Source organism: Channa argus, chromosome 23, assembly GCF_033026475.1.
Source record: "Channa argus isolate prfri chromosome 23, Channa argus male v1.0, whole genome shotgun sequence".
NCBI lineage: Eukaryota > Metazoa > Chordata > Actinopteri > Anabantiformes > Channidae > Channa > Channa argus.
This window is the reverse complement of record NC_090219.1, coordinates 494,329-509,270: the sequence shown is the minus strand read 5'-3', so window position 1 is coordinate 509,270 and position 14,942 is coordinate 494,329.

Here is a 14,942-nt window from a genome sequence, read left to right as displayed (position 1 = left end):
GTTTCAACAATAAACTTGGCTATCATGTCCATCCCACTCCTGACACCAAATTATGTCATGGCATGAACTGGCATTTTGCATTTGTAGGATGCAAGAAATTTGTCTCACAATTTCCAATGGAAGGAGGCTTGCAAGCCTCTCTGCGGGATTGGGGTGGGGTCTGCAAACAATTAATGTGTTTATACTCGCTCTTGCCCCACTCTCAGTTTCTTGTTCTTCAACACTGTAGTGGGTGCTGAGAACCAGTTGGCAGAAAAAACAAAAAATCAGACAAAAGCTAAACATAAAAATTTTCTGTCAAAATTTTGCATAGGACATTCACTTCTAATTGCTTTTTAAGTTTATTATTTTATCAGTGTGTGTTGGAAGGAGGCACAAAAGTTTGACATTACAATTGAAGTATGATTATAGCTCTTTTCTGAGTCTCCTGGGTGTTGAAAATTGTTGATGTTGCCCTTTAATTGGGTTTAGAATTAACACTGAAGTATTTGGAGCCCACATATAAAGCAATGGTTTTATGTAAGCATCTTGGTGAATTCTTATTTATTTTTCCCCTTCTACTGTAGGTTCATGTGGTGGTGTGTACAATTAAACCAACAGTGAAATGTTTTTGAATGAGATTTCCTTACACTTTTAGTGGACAGCTGCCAAAGCTTCATCCTTTAATAACTGGGGCCTCATTTTCTTGACATTTTATCACAGCCTATAAAGTTAATATTTGGATCTCATGCAAACATGATGTCCATTGTAGTGAAATTAAGTTCTGTGAAAGATGTTTAGCATATAAAATGAGTATTAGCCATTTTTTTTACTTGCGTGTAGTTTTTATTGTGGGTAAATGGCATCTGAATGGAATCTCAAAGGGAATCCTGTCAGTGGACTCATTCAACTGTTTACATTCTTTATGTGAAGCAATAAACAACTTGTAACCATTTAAATGACAGTCTGTAAGTAGACTGATACAATCCTCTCTATCATGGTTTAATATCTGATTTATTTGAAGAAAAAGGTGCAGGACAAGCAAAGAAGTTGGAAGGCAATATTAGTTTACTGAGTGTAAAATGTAGTGATGGAAAAGGACAAGCACCAAACTAGGACGGGAGATATACTCAACAAGTAAGTGCTGTTTGAAATTAGTTAGTTTCAGAGGTAGATTAGTTTCTTTCATTTCCCCTTGAATCTACTGATTTAGTCTGTTTTAATAGTGTTAAGAACTGTAGGTAGAAAGTCTTGCTCTTCTGGTGAAGTGGATATTTGGTCTGTTGTTAATGGTAGTTTCAGCTTAGTAATCACTAAGCATTCACACCTTTGACCTAACAAAAGCACACAAATTAGTTTGGTTTCATTGAGGGGACGGTTTCAGCTGTAGTCAATTAAGACCATGTATAAGGCACCTGTTGGGCTCGAGTGTCAGCTCTTGTGTTTAGGCCTCCTTGTATAAAGACAGGGGAGTCTACCTGCACGACTCCACCGAGCGAGGACATCAAAATGTACTTCATTTCTAACTTCCTTTACCTCTTCTGCTTTTTATATGGACACTGTTTTTGTGCAAACACAAAATCGTAATATTTTAACGGCCTGGCTAGTGGGTTAGTTTGGGGGCTGGCACAGTGAGCCCCGGGTAATAGGCATTTTAATAGTTCTATGTGTGTAAAGTGTTTAATGTGCATGATTTGTTTTAAGATTAGTGTTATTAGGTGTGTTCAGACGTTCTGGTTTTGTTATATGTGATGTATGTGTTGGCCGGCACCGTGAGGGAAAGTGCTGTGTATAGGAGTAGCCATCACGGTGACCGGCCACTGCTGTGTATTCAAAATAAAGCTAAGCTATCTCTATTGCTAGAGGTAGCTTTAAAAAGGCAATAGCTGTCCTATCATTGCTTTCTGTTAAGCAGCTTGAAACACCAGGAGTCGTGCAGTGTATGGGGCACAAGTAATCTCCCTTCTGCCTGCCATTTTGGACATGTTGCTCATGCATTAGCCTGCTAGCACCCATGCTAGCCGATTAGCTAAGTCAGTTAGGGTTAGCCTTAGCTTCCGCTTCACCGCCTCCCACAGTTGCTCCCATAAGCTGTGGGGCGCTACAAAATATTCAGGTTACTGCGGGAACTTACTCTGTGAACCTACCCTGCTCTCTGGCAGGTTTTCTTCAACAAACCTAGAGTTTCCCTCTGTCTCCTCTTTCCTGTAAAGTCTGAAGATATGCATGTCTGACATTTTATATTCTCATTCACACAGTTCATATCAAATTGCAGATTGAAGCAGATTTAGTTTCAGAAGTTTAGGTCAGGAGAAGAATAAAAATCCTGTTTAGTTTGCTACCCAATATTTATTCTTACTGTTTTTACTTTGATCATTGTTTTATGATCATGATTGTTTGTACGTGTGTGAGCTTTAGTAGACGTCTCCAAAGAAACTGGTTACAGTCGTAACTCCAGAGAAGTGCTACAGCTACATAATTAAATTAATTAAAATGACTACAGTAATGTTAGTTATTACAAAGTAATGTTATTCTACACCTGAACTTCATATAAGATTCACATTACGATGTACAAGCACTGAGTTGCTGTGGGCATTGTGTACCTTCAACATCTTAGTTCAGATGATGAGAAATGAGAGGAAAAAGAAACGCAGTTGTTCCAGACTACCGTTGCAATCTGAAGTTTGCCATTGAATATTGGACTTTAATTGATTTCTTTGAATAGTGCTGAACAAACTTTTTTTAATTAATAAAAAACTGAACTGTTTCATTTATTCAGGGTTTTCACACACCAACATAGGTTCAAAACGAAACATAATCGGTCAAAACAACACATACTGTGGCGCAGGAAGGTAGAGCGGTTGTCCACCAATCCCACAGTTGTTGGTTCAATCCTTGGCTCCTCCGGTCACATGTCAAAGTGTCCTTGATGGTGTGTTCTTGAGCAAGACACTAAACCCCAACTTAGTTGCTCCCGGTGAGCGTTGGCCAGGTGCATAGCAACTCCCCCACTCGCTGTATGAGTGTGTGTGTGATTGTGAGCGTGAATGGGTGAATAATAAGCAGTGTAAAGTGCTTTGAGTGCCAATAGGTGCACATCATGAACACAACATTTGGTTAAATGTCCCTTTAGCAAGTTTTACTTTTAACACACAGTAGTCTAAAATGAGCTTCTGGCATAACTCTGGTTGGACATTTGACCACTATTCTTGGCAGAAAATGAGTTTATTTACTTATTTGTTGGTTCTGTGTCACAGACCTGACTTGGATGCACAGTTTAAATACTTTTGACAGTGTTTAAGTCAGGACTTTTGGAAGGCCATTCCAATAACCTGCTTTATCCCTCATAAAAATAAGGGATATAACCAGCTTTGTGTGCATGGGGTCATTGTCCTGTTAAAAGAACCACAAGTATTAAAGTTTCAACCATCTAGCTGATGGTTTGAAGTGATGTTGAAGTATTCTGAGTATTCCCTTTTCATTATTTCATCTACTCTGCCGCAATGCACGAGAACCATTGGCAGCAAAACAGGCTGAGAACATGATGCTACCATTACAGTGCAAACCTGTACTGTGAGGGTTCCTGGGATGTTCCTGGCCATCCAAACCAGTTTCCTCTCAGCTGAGTGAGACAGTCTTCTTCTACTACTTAAAAATGGCTACACCTCTCAATAGCTTGTATTTATGTACAATTATTTGAACTGATGATCTTGGAATCTGCAGTTGTGGACCTTCCTATTGTGTTGATCAATTCAGTGAGTGCTGTCAAACACATCCTTATTATGTGCACAGAAAAGACACCAGCTGTAGTCAATCATGATCACTAACAGGAAGTTAAGAAGTCTTTGTCTTGCATTTAGCATTAGCATTTCAGCACCACAGAATTAATAATCTGAGACAGTGCATGTTTGGTTTTTACCCCATATGTCTAATTTTGAGCCTGTGCTGATGTCAGAAATACCAAATGAAGTGAACCCTGTGTGAAATTCTTGCCAATTTTACTTAGTAAAGATGAATGTAATAAATAGGCTTGGAGAAACATAGTGATTTTCAGAATTATTAATTATTATTATTAATAATTTTTAATTAAAATTATTATTTGTATGGAGCCCACGAATTAACTCTGTACAAAGAAGTTATCTGGTGGTTGAACACACAGGACATAGTCTGAACGGCAGGCTTCTCCACATTCCACCTCGAGATTGGTTCATCAACATTAGCCTTCTGTTTGCGTAAAAGTGGTTATTTGTATAGTAGCACTTGTTGGAGGCGCACACACCACTTTCTCCAAAGACTGGGTGGTTTGGTGTGGGTTAAGTTTTCATTCCCTTACAAATAAATGGCATTGTTTATGAAGTAATGTTACTCTTTTGGCGATTTGGGGATTTTATCAAAACACTCTTTGGTAGTGCCACAGTGCAGTGTGATTGCATCATCCATTGCGTTTACTTGCATTTACATTGTGACATGGTAACTTATGCCCTACTTTCTCTTATTTTTATAGGACCTGAGCCAAAACATGCTCCATTTGCCTCGTCCAGCCAATTGAACTGGATTGCAGCTGTGACCATAACCTGCTTTGACTTTGACCTGGAGCTCCGATTCACATCTGTTCATATTATTCATATTTAGATTAATTGTAACCAGGATTTAATTAAAATAATAAAATCTCGTTTGGAAACGCTACAATTTGGTGACCCTGACATGATTTTTAAAAAGGAGGACGAAGGTTTCTCTCATTGGAAAACTTGACTCGAAATCCAACCTGGCCGGCCATCATTAACAGTAAGCAGACACCTTTTTAGCAAAAGTCTGCATATTAAATACACTGAATTAAGGAAGGAAATTGAATTACGTGCCATCAAAGTGAACAGATGTGAAAATAATACTGTGAATCTGTGCTAAATAAAAGAACAATAAAAGCAGGTACACTGCCTGAATAAAGAAGATGAAAATTAAAACTCAGGTACACTGCCTGAATAAAGAACAGGAATATTAAATAATAGAAAATAATTAAAATTAGTCTTAGTATTTTAATAAAAGAATAGAAAGTTTGAAAACTGGTACACTGCCTTAAAATGGAAGAGGTTAGGTAAGAGGAAAGCTAGGCCGGCAACCAATTCTGACCCGACGAGTTCAGGACTCGCTGGGTTTGGCGGTCTGACGAGATAGGCTCCGTCGAGATTCCACAATTAGGTAAGACATAGTTCAAACAGTGTCTTGAAGCTGAAAAATGATCTGAATTGTATTCTGTATCCTAACGGTGATAACAAGGAAACAATTCAGAACCATGAGAAGTAAGGTTCAGAATGGGCGGTTGCTTGGGTGAAGTCCATACAAACCGCCTGGCCATTTGAACAAAGAAGACAAAAAGATAAACGAGGAACTAGGAACAGAGGTAAGCACACACACAGTAGACAGACATCGAGGGAGAGTTTGGTATAGAATGTGAGGAATGCGGAGAATGTTCATCGCTCGACAGTCCATCGGACTGAGACAGCTAATCAAATTATTAGCGGAACAGAACGCGATACAATTAAAAGCAAAATAAAGCAATTAAATAATTATTACGCCGAATGAATAAATTAATTAATAAATAGACACCAAATGTCAGCAATGGCATCTTTGGTCTCAAAGACAAAAAGAGTACAAAAGGAGACCAAGAAAGAGAACGAAACAGCAGCAAGAGAAAAAGGAGTGTGAAGCCTGAGCTACACCCCGCCCTGCCTTTTGCCCCTCCCCCATATCCAATAGAAGGAACCCAGATACAGCCCCCCCCTGAGGAAAATTACTGGGGGACTGTTCGACAGGGAGCCAAACTCTTAGGAACAAATGAAGAGTTACGTAGACAACTGAGAGAAAAACAGGTAAGTGCAGAGTTTGAGCAAAATGTTTATCAAAAAGGTGGAAGAAAAATAGAAAAAGAGGAAGCAGAATAGTAAAGGCAGCGATAGTGAAGGAGAAGATGAGGGAGCTGGAGATAGAAACAGGATGAAAGTTACAATTTCTGGAGAAATGATCACACATGGGACGGGCCCACCACATAGCGCGCCAAAAATGAATGGAGGACACTATCTGAGATATAGAATTAATAAAAAAGGAGGGACACACATGCAGGCACCATTACTGTGTAGCTCAACAGGACAGGTTTTATATAAACCATGGTCTATGACAGATATGAATATGATAATGGAAAAAAATGCCTCCACTAACCAACGGAGGCGCTAAATGGCTCTCCTCATGGGCCCAGCTAACCAACAGATTGACGGTCACAGAGGGAGACTAGACATCTTTGGTGGGAAGGCAAACTAATCAATTTAACATGCAACAATTAGAAGCTCACGCACAAGTGGGAGATGTCCCAGATGATAGAATATACGCACCATAAGCCACAGATATAGGGTCAGCTATGAGACAGAAATATCCCAGTTTTAAGGCTCCAGTAATCTCAAAGTTTAACACAAAGCAAGGAGAAAAACCCTCAGCCTCACCCTTCCTGGCTAGAGCATAGGAAGAGTGGTTAGATAACACAGGCATGCATACACACATGGACCAGGTAAAGGAAACCATGTTCAGGGGAGCAGTGTTAGCTGGTGTACAGAAAAAGATGTAATGGAATGTAATGTAACAGTAAAAGATGCAATGGAGTGAAACCCAGACATCCCAGGCTGCACCACGAAGACATAGGAAAGGCACCTCCGCCACCACTTGCAGTGACACGTGGACGAAGAAGAACAGAGTAGCAAGGTAAAAGCTAGAAAAAAGGTAAATGGTGAAAAGAAAGGGAAGAAACAAATGGGTCAACAAAGTACTGAAGTCCCCAATGAACCCTAGTATCCAGATCTATATACAATCACATTCTGGGATTTTATATAGATCTGGATACTGGTCTGGATACTGGTCTGCTATGGCTGTGGCCAACCTGGTCACTTTAGGCTCCTCAAGGACAGTTCCCAGTGGGAACATATGAGGAAGAAGGTGAGTCCTGAAGGTGCCCACAGACACCCATCCATATGGGAATGGCAAAGCCCATGCTTGCACTGAAGGTTGATGGACAGAACCTGCCTTTTCTGGTTGACACAGGAGCCACCCACTCAACTCTCTGTGGCGACCATTCACCAGTGAAGATTACTACAAAAACAGTAATTTTTACGGGTTTTTCTAGGGTACCAATGCACCTGGTCACCAACCAAAAGATTGGTGCCTAAATTACACATAGCATCAGATTGGTAGGATGCACAGATTCTCATGTTACAGTTCTCAAATAATGCATTTTTTATTTTTATTTTTTGTCCTTTCGGCTTATCCAGTGAGTTCAGGGTCGCCACAGCATATTTTGTAAAAATGCCAGCCACTGACACTTCACTCCTGACACATCAAATCATCTCTAGATACCATGGTCACCTTAGAACAGACCACAAGCAGGCTGAAACCTTATTTGACTCATTGCCCACGCAGCTATGGTCCAGGTCAGAAACTGACGTAGGATTCTGTCATGCTATAATACCAATTACATTTCAATTGAAAACATACACTCCCATTTTTCAATCTCAATATCCCCACAAGCTAGCTGCTCGTGAGGGAATTAAACCAATCATAAAAGGCCTCATTAAAAGCGATGTCTTAGAGCCTTCTAATTCCACATGGAACACACCCATCTTACCTGTAGAGAAAAAAAACACAGGAAAATATCGCATGGCACATGACCTTAGGCGTATTACCAACATTATAGCGACGCCCAAACTAATGCAACCGCAAGGGGGCACAAGCCAGTGTCTTCTTGTGCCAGTCCCAAGTCTGGATAAATGCAGAGGGTTGTGGCAGGAAGGGCATCTGACGTAAAACACATGCCAAATCAAACATGCGAATCGTGACAAAGACTTCCATACCGGATCGGTCGGGGCCCGGGTTAACAACGACAGCCACCGGTGCTGTTGACCTACAGGGTACCGGTGGAAATTGGACTACTGTTGGTCGAAGAGGAAGAAGAAGAGGAGGAAGGTGTGTTCGTAGGCAGAGAGAGAAGAGGAAAGCTAAGAATGTAGGACTGACAGTAGGGACTTTGAATGTTGGTACTATGACAGGGAAGGCTAGGGAGTTGATCGACATGATGCAGAGAAGGAAGGTGGACATACTGTGTGTCCAGGAGACCAGGTGGAAAGGTAGCAAGGCTAGAAGCTTAGGAGCAGGGTTCAAGTTGTTCTACCATGGGTCAGATAGGAAGAGAAATGGAGTAGGAGCTATCCTGAAAGAGCAGTTTGTGAGGAATGTTCTAGAGGTGAAAAGAGTATCAGACAGGTTGATGAGTCTGAAGCTGGAAGTTGAAGGGGTGATGTTCAATGTTGTGAGTGGTTATGCCCCACAGGTAGGATGTGAGTTAGAAGAGAAGGAGAAATTCTGGAGTGAGTTAGATGAAGTGATGCAGATCATCCCCAGAGGTGAGAGAGTTGTCATGGTGCAGATTTCAATGGGCATGTAGGTGAAGGGAACAGAGGTGATGAGACTGTTATGGGCAGTTTTGGTATTCAGGACAGGAACGCAGAAGGTCAGATGGTGGTTGACTTTGCAAAGAGGATGGAAATGGCTGTAGTAAACACTTTCTTTCAGAAGAGGCAGGAACATAGGGTGACGTACAAGAGCGGAGGGAGAAGCACTCAGGTAGACTACATCTTGTGTAGACGTTGTAATCTGAAAGAGATCAGTGACTGTAAAGCATTGGTAGGGGAGAGTGTAGCCAGACAACACAGGATGGTGGTGTGTAAAATGATGCTGGTGGTGAGGAAGATGAAGAGGACTAAGGCAGAGCAGAGGACGAAGTGGTGGAAGTTGAAAAAGGAAGAATGTCGTTTAGTTTTCAGGGAGGAGCTGAGACAGAATCTTGGTGGTTTGGAGGTGCTTCCAGATGACTGGACTACTACAGCTAATTTGATCAGGGATACAGGTAGGAGGGTACTCGGTGTGTCATCTGGAAAGAGGAAAACAGACAAGGAGACTTGGTGGTGGAACGAGGAAGTTCAGGAATGTATACAGAGAAAGAGGTTAGCTAAGAAGAAGTGGGACACTGAGAGGACTGAAGAGAGTAGACAGGAGTACAGGGAGATACAGCGTAAGGTGAAGATAGAGGTGGCAAAGGCCAAACAAAGAGCATATGAGGACTTGTATGCTAGGTTGGACACTAAAGTGGGAGAGGTGGATTTGTACAGGTTGGCCAGACAAAGAGATAGAGATGGAAAGGATGTGCAGCAGGTTAGGGTAATTAAAGATAAGGATGGAAATGTATTGACAAGTGCCAGGAGTGTGATGGGAAGATGGAAGGAGTACTTTGAAGAGTTGATGAACGAGGAAAATGAAAGGGAACGAAGAGTAGAAGAGGTGACTGGTGTGGAGCAGGTAGTAGCAAAGATTAGTAAGAGTGAAGTGAGGAGGACATTGAAGAGGATGAAGAGCGGAAAGGCAGTTTGTCCTGATGACATACCTGTGGAGGTATGGAAGTGTCTAGTAGAGGTGGCAGTAGAGTTTTTGACTAGTTTGTTTAACAAGATCTTGGAGAATGATAGGATGCCAGAGGACTGGAGGAGAAGTGTACCGGTACCAATTTTTAAGAACAAGGGAGATGTGCAGAGCTGTGGCAACTACAGAGGAATAAAGCTGATGAGTCACACAATGAAGTTGTGGGAAAGATTAGTGGAAGCTCGGCTAAGGGCAGAGGTGAGTATTTGTGAACAGCAATATGGTTTCATGCCTAGAAAGAGTACAACAGATGCAGTATTTGCTTTGAGGACGCTGATGGAGAAGTACAGAGAAGGTCATAGGGAGTTGCATTGTGTCTTCGTAGATTTAGAAAAAGCGTATGACAGGGTGCCGAGAGAGGAGCTATGGTATTGTATGAGGACGTCTGGAGTGGCAGAGAAGTATGTTAGAGTGGTGCAGGACATGTATGAGAGCTGTAAGACAGTGGTGAGGTGTGCTGTAGGTGTGACAGAGGAGTTCAAGGTGGAGGTGGGTCTGCATCAAGGATCGGCTTTGAGCCCCTTCTTGTTTGCTCTGGTGATGGACAGACTGACAGATGAGGTTAGACAAGAATCTCCCTGGACTATGATGTTTGCAGATGACATTGTTATTTGTAGTGAGAGCAGGGAGCAGGTGGAGGAAAATCTAGAGAGGTGGAGGTCTGCTCTGGAAAACAGAGGAATGAAGCTTAGCCGCAGCAAGACAGAATACATGTGTGTCAATGGGAGGGACCCAGGTGGAACGGTGAGGTTACAGGGAGCAGAGGTGAAGAAGGTGCAGGACTTTAAGTACTTAGGGTCAACGGTTCAGAGCAACGGTGAGTGTGGAAAAGAGGTGAAGAGGCGAGTGCAGGCAGGTTGGAACGGGTGGAGAAAAGTGTCAGGTGTGTTGTGTGATAAAAGAGTATCAGCGAGAATGAAAGGAAAGGTGTTCAAGACGGTAGTGAGACCAGCAATGTTGTTCGGCTTAGAGACAGTGGCACTGAAGAAAAGACAGGAGGCAGAGCTGGAGGTAGCAGAGCTTAAGATGTTGAGGTTCTCTTTGGGAGTGACGAGGATGGACAGGATCAGGAATGAGTACATCAGAGGGACAGCTCATGTTAGATGTTTTGGAGATAAAGTCAGAGAGGCCAGATTGAGGTGGTTTGGACATGTTCAGAGGAGAAACTGTGAATATATCGGTAGAAGGATGCTGAGGTTGGAGCTGCCAGGCAGGAGGTCTAGAGGAAGACCAAAGAGGAGATTTATGGATGTAGTGAGGGAGGACATGAAGTTATTTGGTGTGAGTGTAGAGGATGCAGAGGATAGAGTTAGATGGAGGCACATGATTCGCTGTGGCGACCCCTGAAAGGGAGCAGCCGAAAGGAAAAGAAGATAGCGACGCCCAGACTCTCAATGCCCAACCCTCAGCAGCCTTAGCTGCTGTTAATCCTGACCATCAGTGGGTTATATGTATTGACCTGGCTAATGTGTTCCATGTATGCCATTGGTCCAGGAGTGCAGGGACTGGTTTTCCTTTGCCCATGGAGGCCCACAATTGTGATACATTTGATTACCACAGGGTTTTGCGTTGTCTTCTGGACTCTTTAACCATGCACTAAAAAGGTTGCTGAAAGAATGTCCCTTACCTGATGAAGCAGTTTTTGTACAGTATGTTGAGGATTTGGTACTGCAGCATCCCTTAAGACAACATGGAAAGCAGACAACCAGGATGCACATGACACGCACCAGGAGTAGCAAAGCTGATTCAAAAAAATGGCACACATTGTGGTGGGACATCAATTGATAGTGCTTACAACACATAGCATCATGGCATTCATAAACTCAGCGGCATTCACAATGACGCCCACACGTCAACAAAGGATGCTAAAAGCTCTAGACCAACCTAACATCATATACACATGATGGCATTAACATGGCAGAGCACATGGTGGATGGGCAACCGCATATGTGTGAAGACAGAGTGCAGATAGAGACAAAAGCTAGAGCAGATCTCCAAACAGAAATGCTAAAAGGGGAAGCAGGAATGGTTTTTACAGGTGGATGTTGTTTCAGGCAAAACAGAAGATGCTAAAGTGCTAAAATGCTAAACTAATAAAATGTCTGATAAATGATTACGTCCCTAGACACGAGTTCCTAAAAGTTATCAGATCGGACAATGGTACAGAACAAGTACTAGGTCTCACACACCGTTATGGCACAGTGTATCACCCACAATGACAGGGAAAAGTAGAGAGGATGAACCAATATCTGAAAAACAAAATCACCAAAATTTGTGGACAGACAAACATGACCTGGGTCGAGGCACTGCCGATGGCGCTAATGGCCATTAGAGGAGCAGTACATAGAAGCACAGATTTCACCCAATATGAGTTGTTAACAAGAAGGCAGACGCCGGGCCCAGGGTCTCAATAGAGTCCAATACGTGAAACAGTTGTTAGAATGCCTTATAAACCACACTTTGAACAACTAAAATTGTTGTAGTCTAGTTTCTCCAAACAGATTGCGGACCAGCACCAGCAGCAGGGAACAGCTGACTCACACACTGTGAAGTATGTGAGACTCAAGGTCATCAGAAGGAAGTGGTCAGAGCCATGCTGGACAGGACCATTCGAAGTGGTGGAGAGAACATCGCATGCAGTGAGACTCAAGGGCAAAAAAGACACTTGGTTTCACTGTTTGTATGACAACACCTCAGAAGAGCCTCAGAGAAGTGTTGAGCAAATTCAAAAATACATTGTCTCCTTGGAGACACAAGACATTGAGTGTTGAACAGTTATATAGAAGGTTACAATCTCTCAAATACAAGTCTGTGTGTTTAATACAAGCCTTAGCTTAGAAAGACAGTGTCACAATGATTTCCAGGAAGCTTTGGTCTAATCTTAGTGGAAAGGGTAAGATCAGTGTAGGAGTCATTCTAGGAGTAGGACTGTGTGTAGCTCTGGATTGATGATTTGGGAAGAAGTCGAAACCAAACAGGCACAGGGAGGTAGCTGCAGCCTTTGAGAACATTCCCATATTGTCAGCCCTCTTCCCGGTAATGCCTAATAATAATGTAGATCGCATCATCTACCTAAATTATAATTTACTTCACCTGATAACCTTACCAGAGACGCAGTAGAAAGGTTAGCAGAACAATTGGGAGCCACTTCCCTCATGGCCATTCAAAACAAATTAATTCTGGACATGTTTCTGGCTGAAAAGGGGCGAGTCTGATCCATGTTTGGTGACTGGTGTTGTATATTCATCCCTAACAATACGACTCCAGATGAATCTTTACAAAAAGCTCTAGAAGGGTTGAGAACCCTGTCTCAGGAAATGCATGACAACTCAGGGATTGACAACCCATTAGACTTATGGTTAACAGGAATGTTAGGGAAATGGAAGGGAATCTTTTTTATCAACGTTTATTTCTTTAATTACAGTTATTGCTTTTTTTGCATTGTGTGGCTGTTGTTGTATTCCCTGTATACGTACACTATGTCAGAGAATCATCATCACAGCTGTAGAGGGAAAGGCAAGGTATCAGGCTGTCAGTCTTTGTGCCCTGACACTTTGTGTTGTTGTGAGGGAGAGACTCTGACCCGGAGCTCCGATTATATTTTCAAATCTGTTCATATTATTCATATTTAGATTAATTGTAACCACGATTGAACTAAAATAATAAAATCTCGTACTGAGAATAAAGTCGCAGTCCTTCTCATCTATTTTGCACACGCTACACCATATAGGAAATAACTATCAAACACACATTTATTCCCACTGGGTAGAGAGACATTTTCTGGAGGGGACAAAGAAATGAGAGACCTGTAAACTGATTGTAATAAACCTACTGACTTAACTGCAGCGTAATGCAACGGCAACGGGGCACAAGCCAGTGTCTTCTTGTGCCAGTCCCAAGTCTGGATAAATTCAAAGGGTTGTGTTAGGAAGGGCATCCAACGTAAAACACACACCAAGTTAAAAATGCAAATCATGACAACGACCGGATTGGTTGGGGCCTGGGTTAACAACGACCACCACCGGTGCTGTTGACCTTCAGGGTACCGGTGGAAATTGGAATACTGTTGTGTGTTTGTAGGCAGAGAGAGAAGATGAAAGCTAGGAATGTAGGACTGACAGTAGGCACTTTGAATGTTGGGACTATGACAGGGAAGGCTAGAGAGTTGATTGACATTATGCAGAGAAGGAAGGTGGATATACTGTGTGTCCAGGAGACCAGGTGGAAAGGTAGCAAGGCTGGAAGTTTAGGAGCAGGGTTCAGGTTGTTCTACCATCGTTCAGACAGGAAGAGAAATGGAGTAGGAGTTATTTTAAAAGAGGTGTTTGTGAGGAATGTTCTAGATGTGACAAGAGTATCAGACAAGTTGATGAGTCTGAAGCTGGAAATTGAAGGGGTGATGTTCAATGTTGTGAGTCGTTATGACTACAGGTAGGATGTCAGTTAGAAGAGAAGGGGAAATTCTGGAGTGAGTTAAATGAAGTGATTCAGAGCATCCCCCGAGGTGAGAGAGTGGTAATTGCTGCAGATTTCAATGGCCATGTAGGTGAAGGGAACAGAGGTTATAAGAATGTAATGGGCAGATTTGGTCTTCAGGACAGGAACGCAGAAGGACAGATCAAGGTGGTAGACTTTGCAAAGAGGATGGAAATTGCTTTAATGAACACTTTCTTCCAGAAGAGACAGGAACATAGGGTAACATATAGGAGCGGAGGTAGAAGCACTCAGGTGGACTACATCTTGTGTAGATGTTGTAATCTGAAAGAGACCAGTGACTGTAAAGTAATGGAGGGGAGAATGTAGCCAGACAACACGGGATGGTGGTGTGTAAAATGACTCTGGTGGTGAGGAAGATGAAGAGGACAAAGGCAGAGCAGAGGACGAAGTTGTGGAAAATGAAAAAGGAAGAATGCTGTGTAGTCTTCAGGGAGTAGCTGAGACAGGCTCTGGGTGGTCAGGAGGTGCTTCCAGAGGACTGGACCACTACAGCTGATGTGATCAGTGAGACAGGTAGAAGGGTACTCAGTATGTCATCTGGAAAGAGGAAAGTGGACAAGGAGACTTGGTGGTGGAACAAGGAAGTTCAGGAATGTGTACAGAGAAAGAGGTTTGCTGAGAAGAAGTGGGACACTGAGAGGACTGACAAGAGTAGGCAGAAGTACAGGGAGAAGCAGCGTAAGGTGAAGGTAGCGGTGACAAAGGCCAAACAAAGAGCATATGAGGACTTGTATGCTAGGTTGGAGAGGTGGATTTATACAGGTTGGCCAGACAACGAGATAGAGATGGGAAGGATGTGCAGCAGGTTAGGGTGATTAAAGATAAGGATGGAAATGTGTGTGATGGGAAGATGAAGAGTACTTTGAAGAGTTGATGAATGAGGAAAATTAAAGGGAATTAAGAGTAGAAGAGGTGACTGGTGTGGAGCAGGAAGTACCAAACAATAGTAAGAGGGA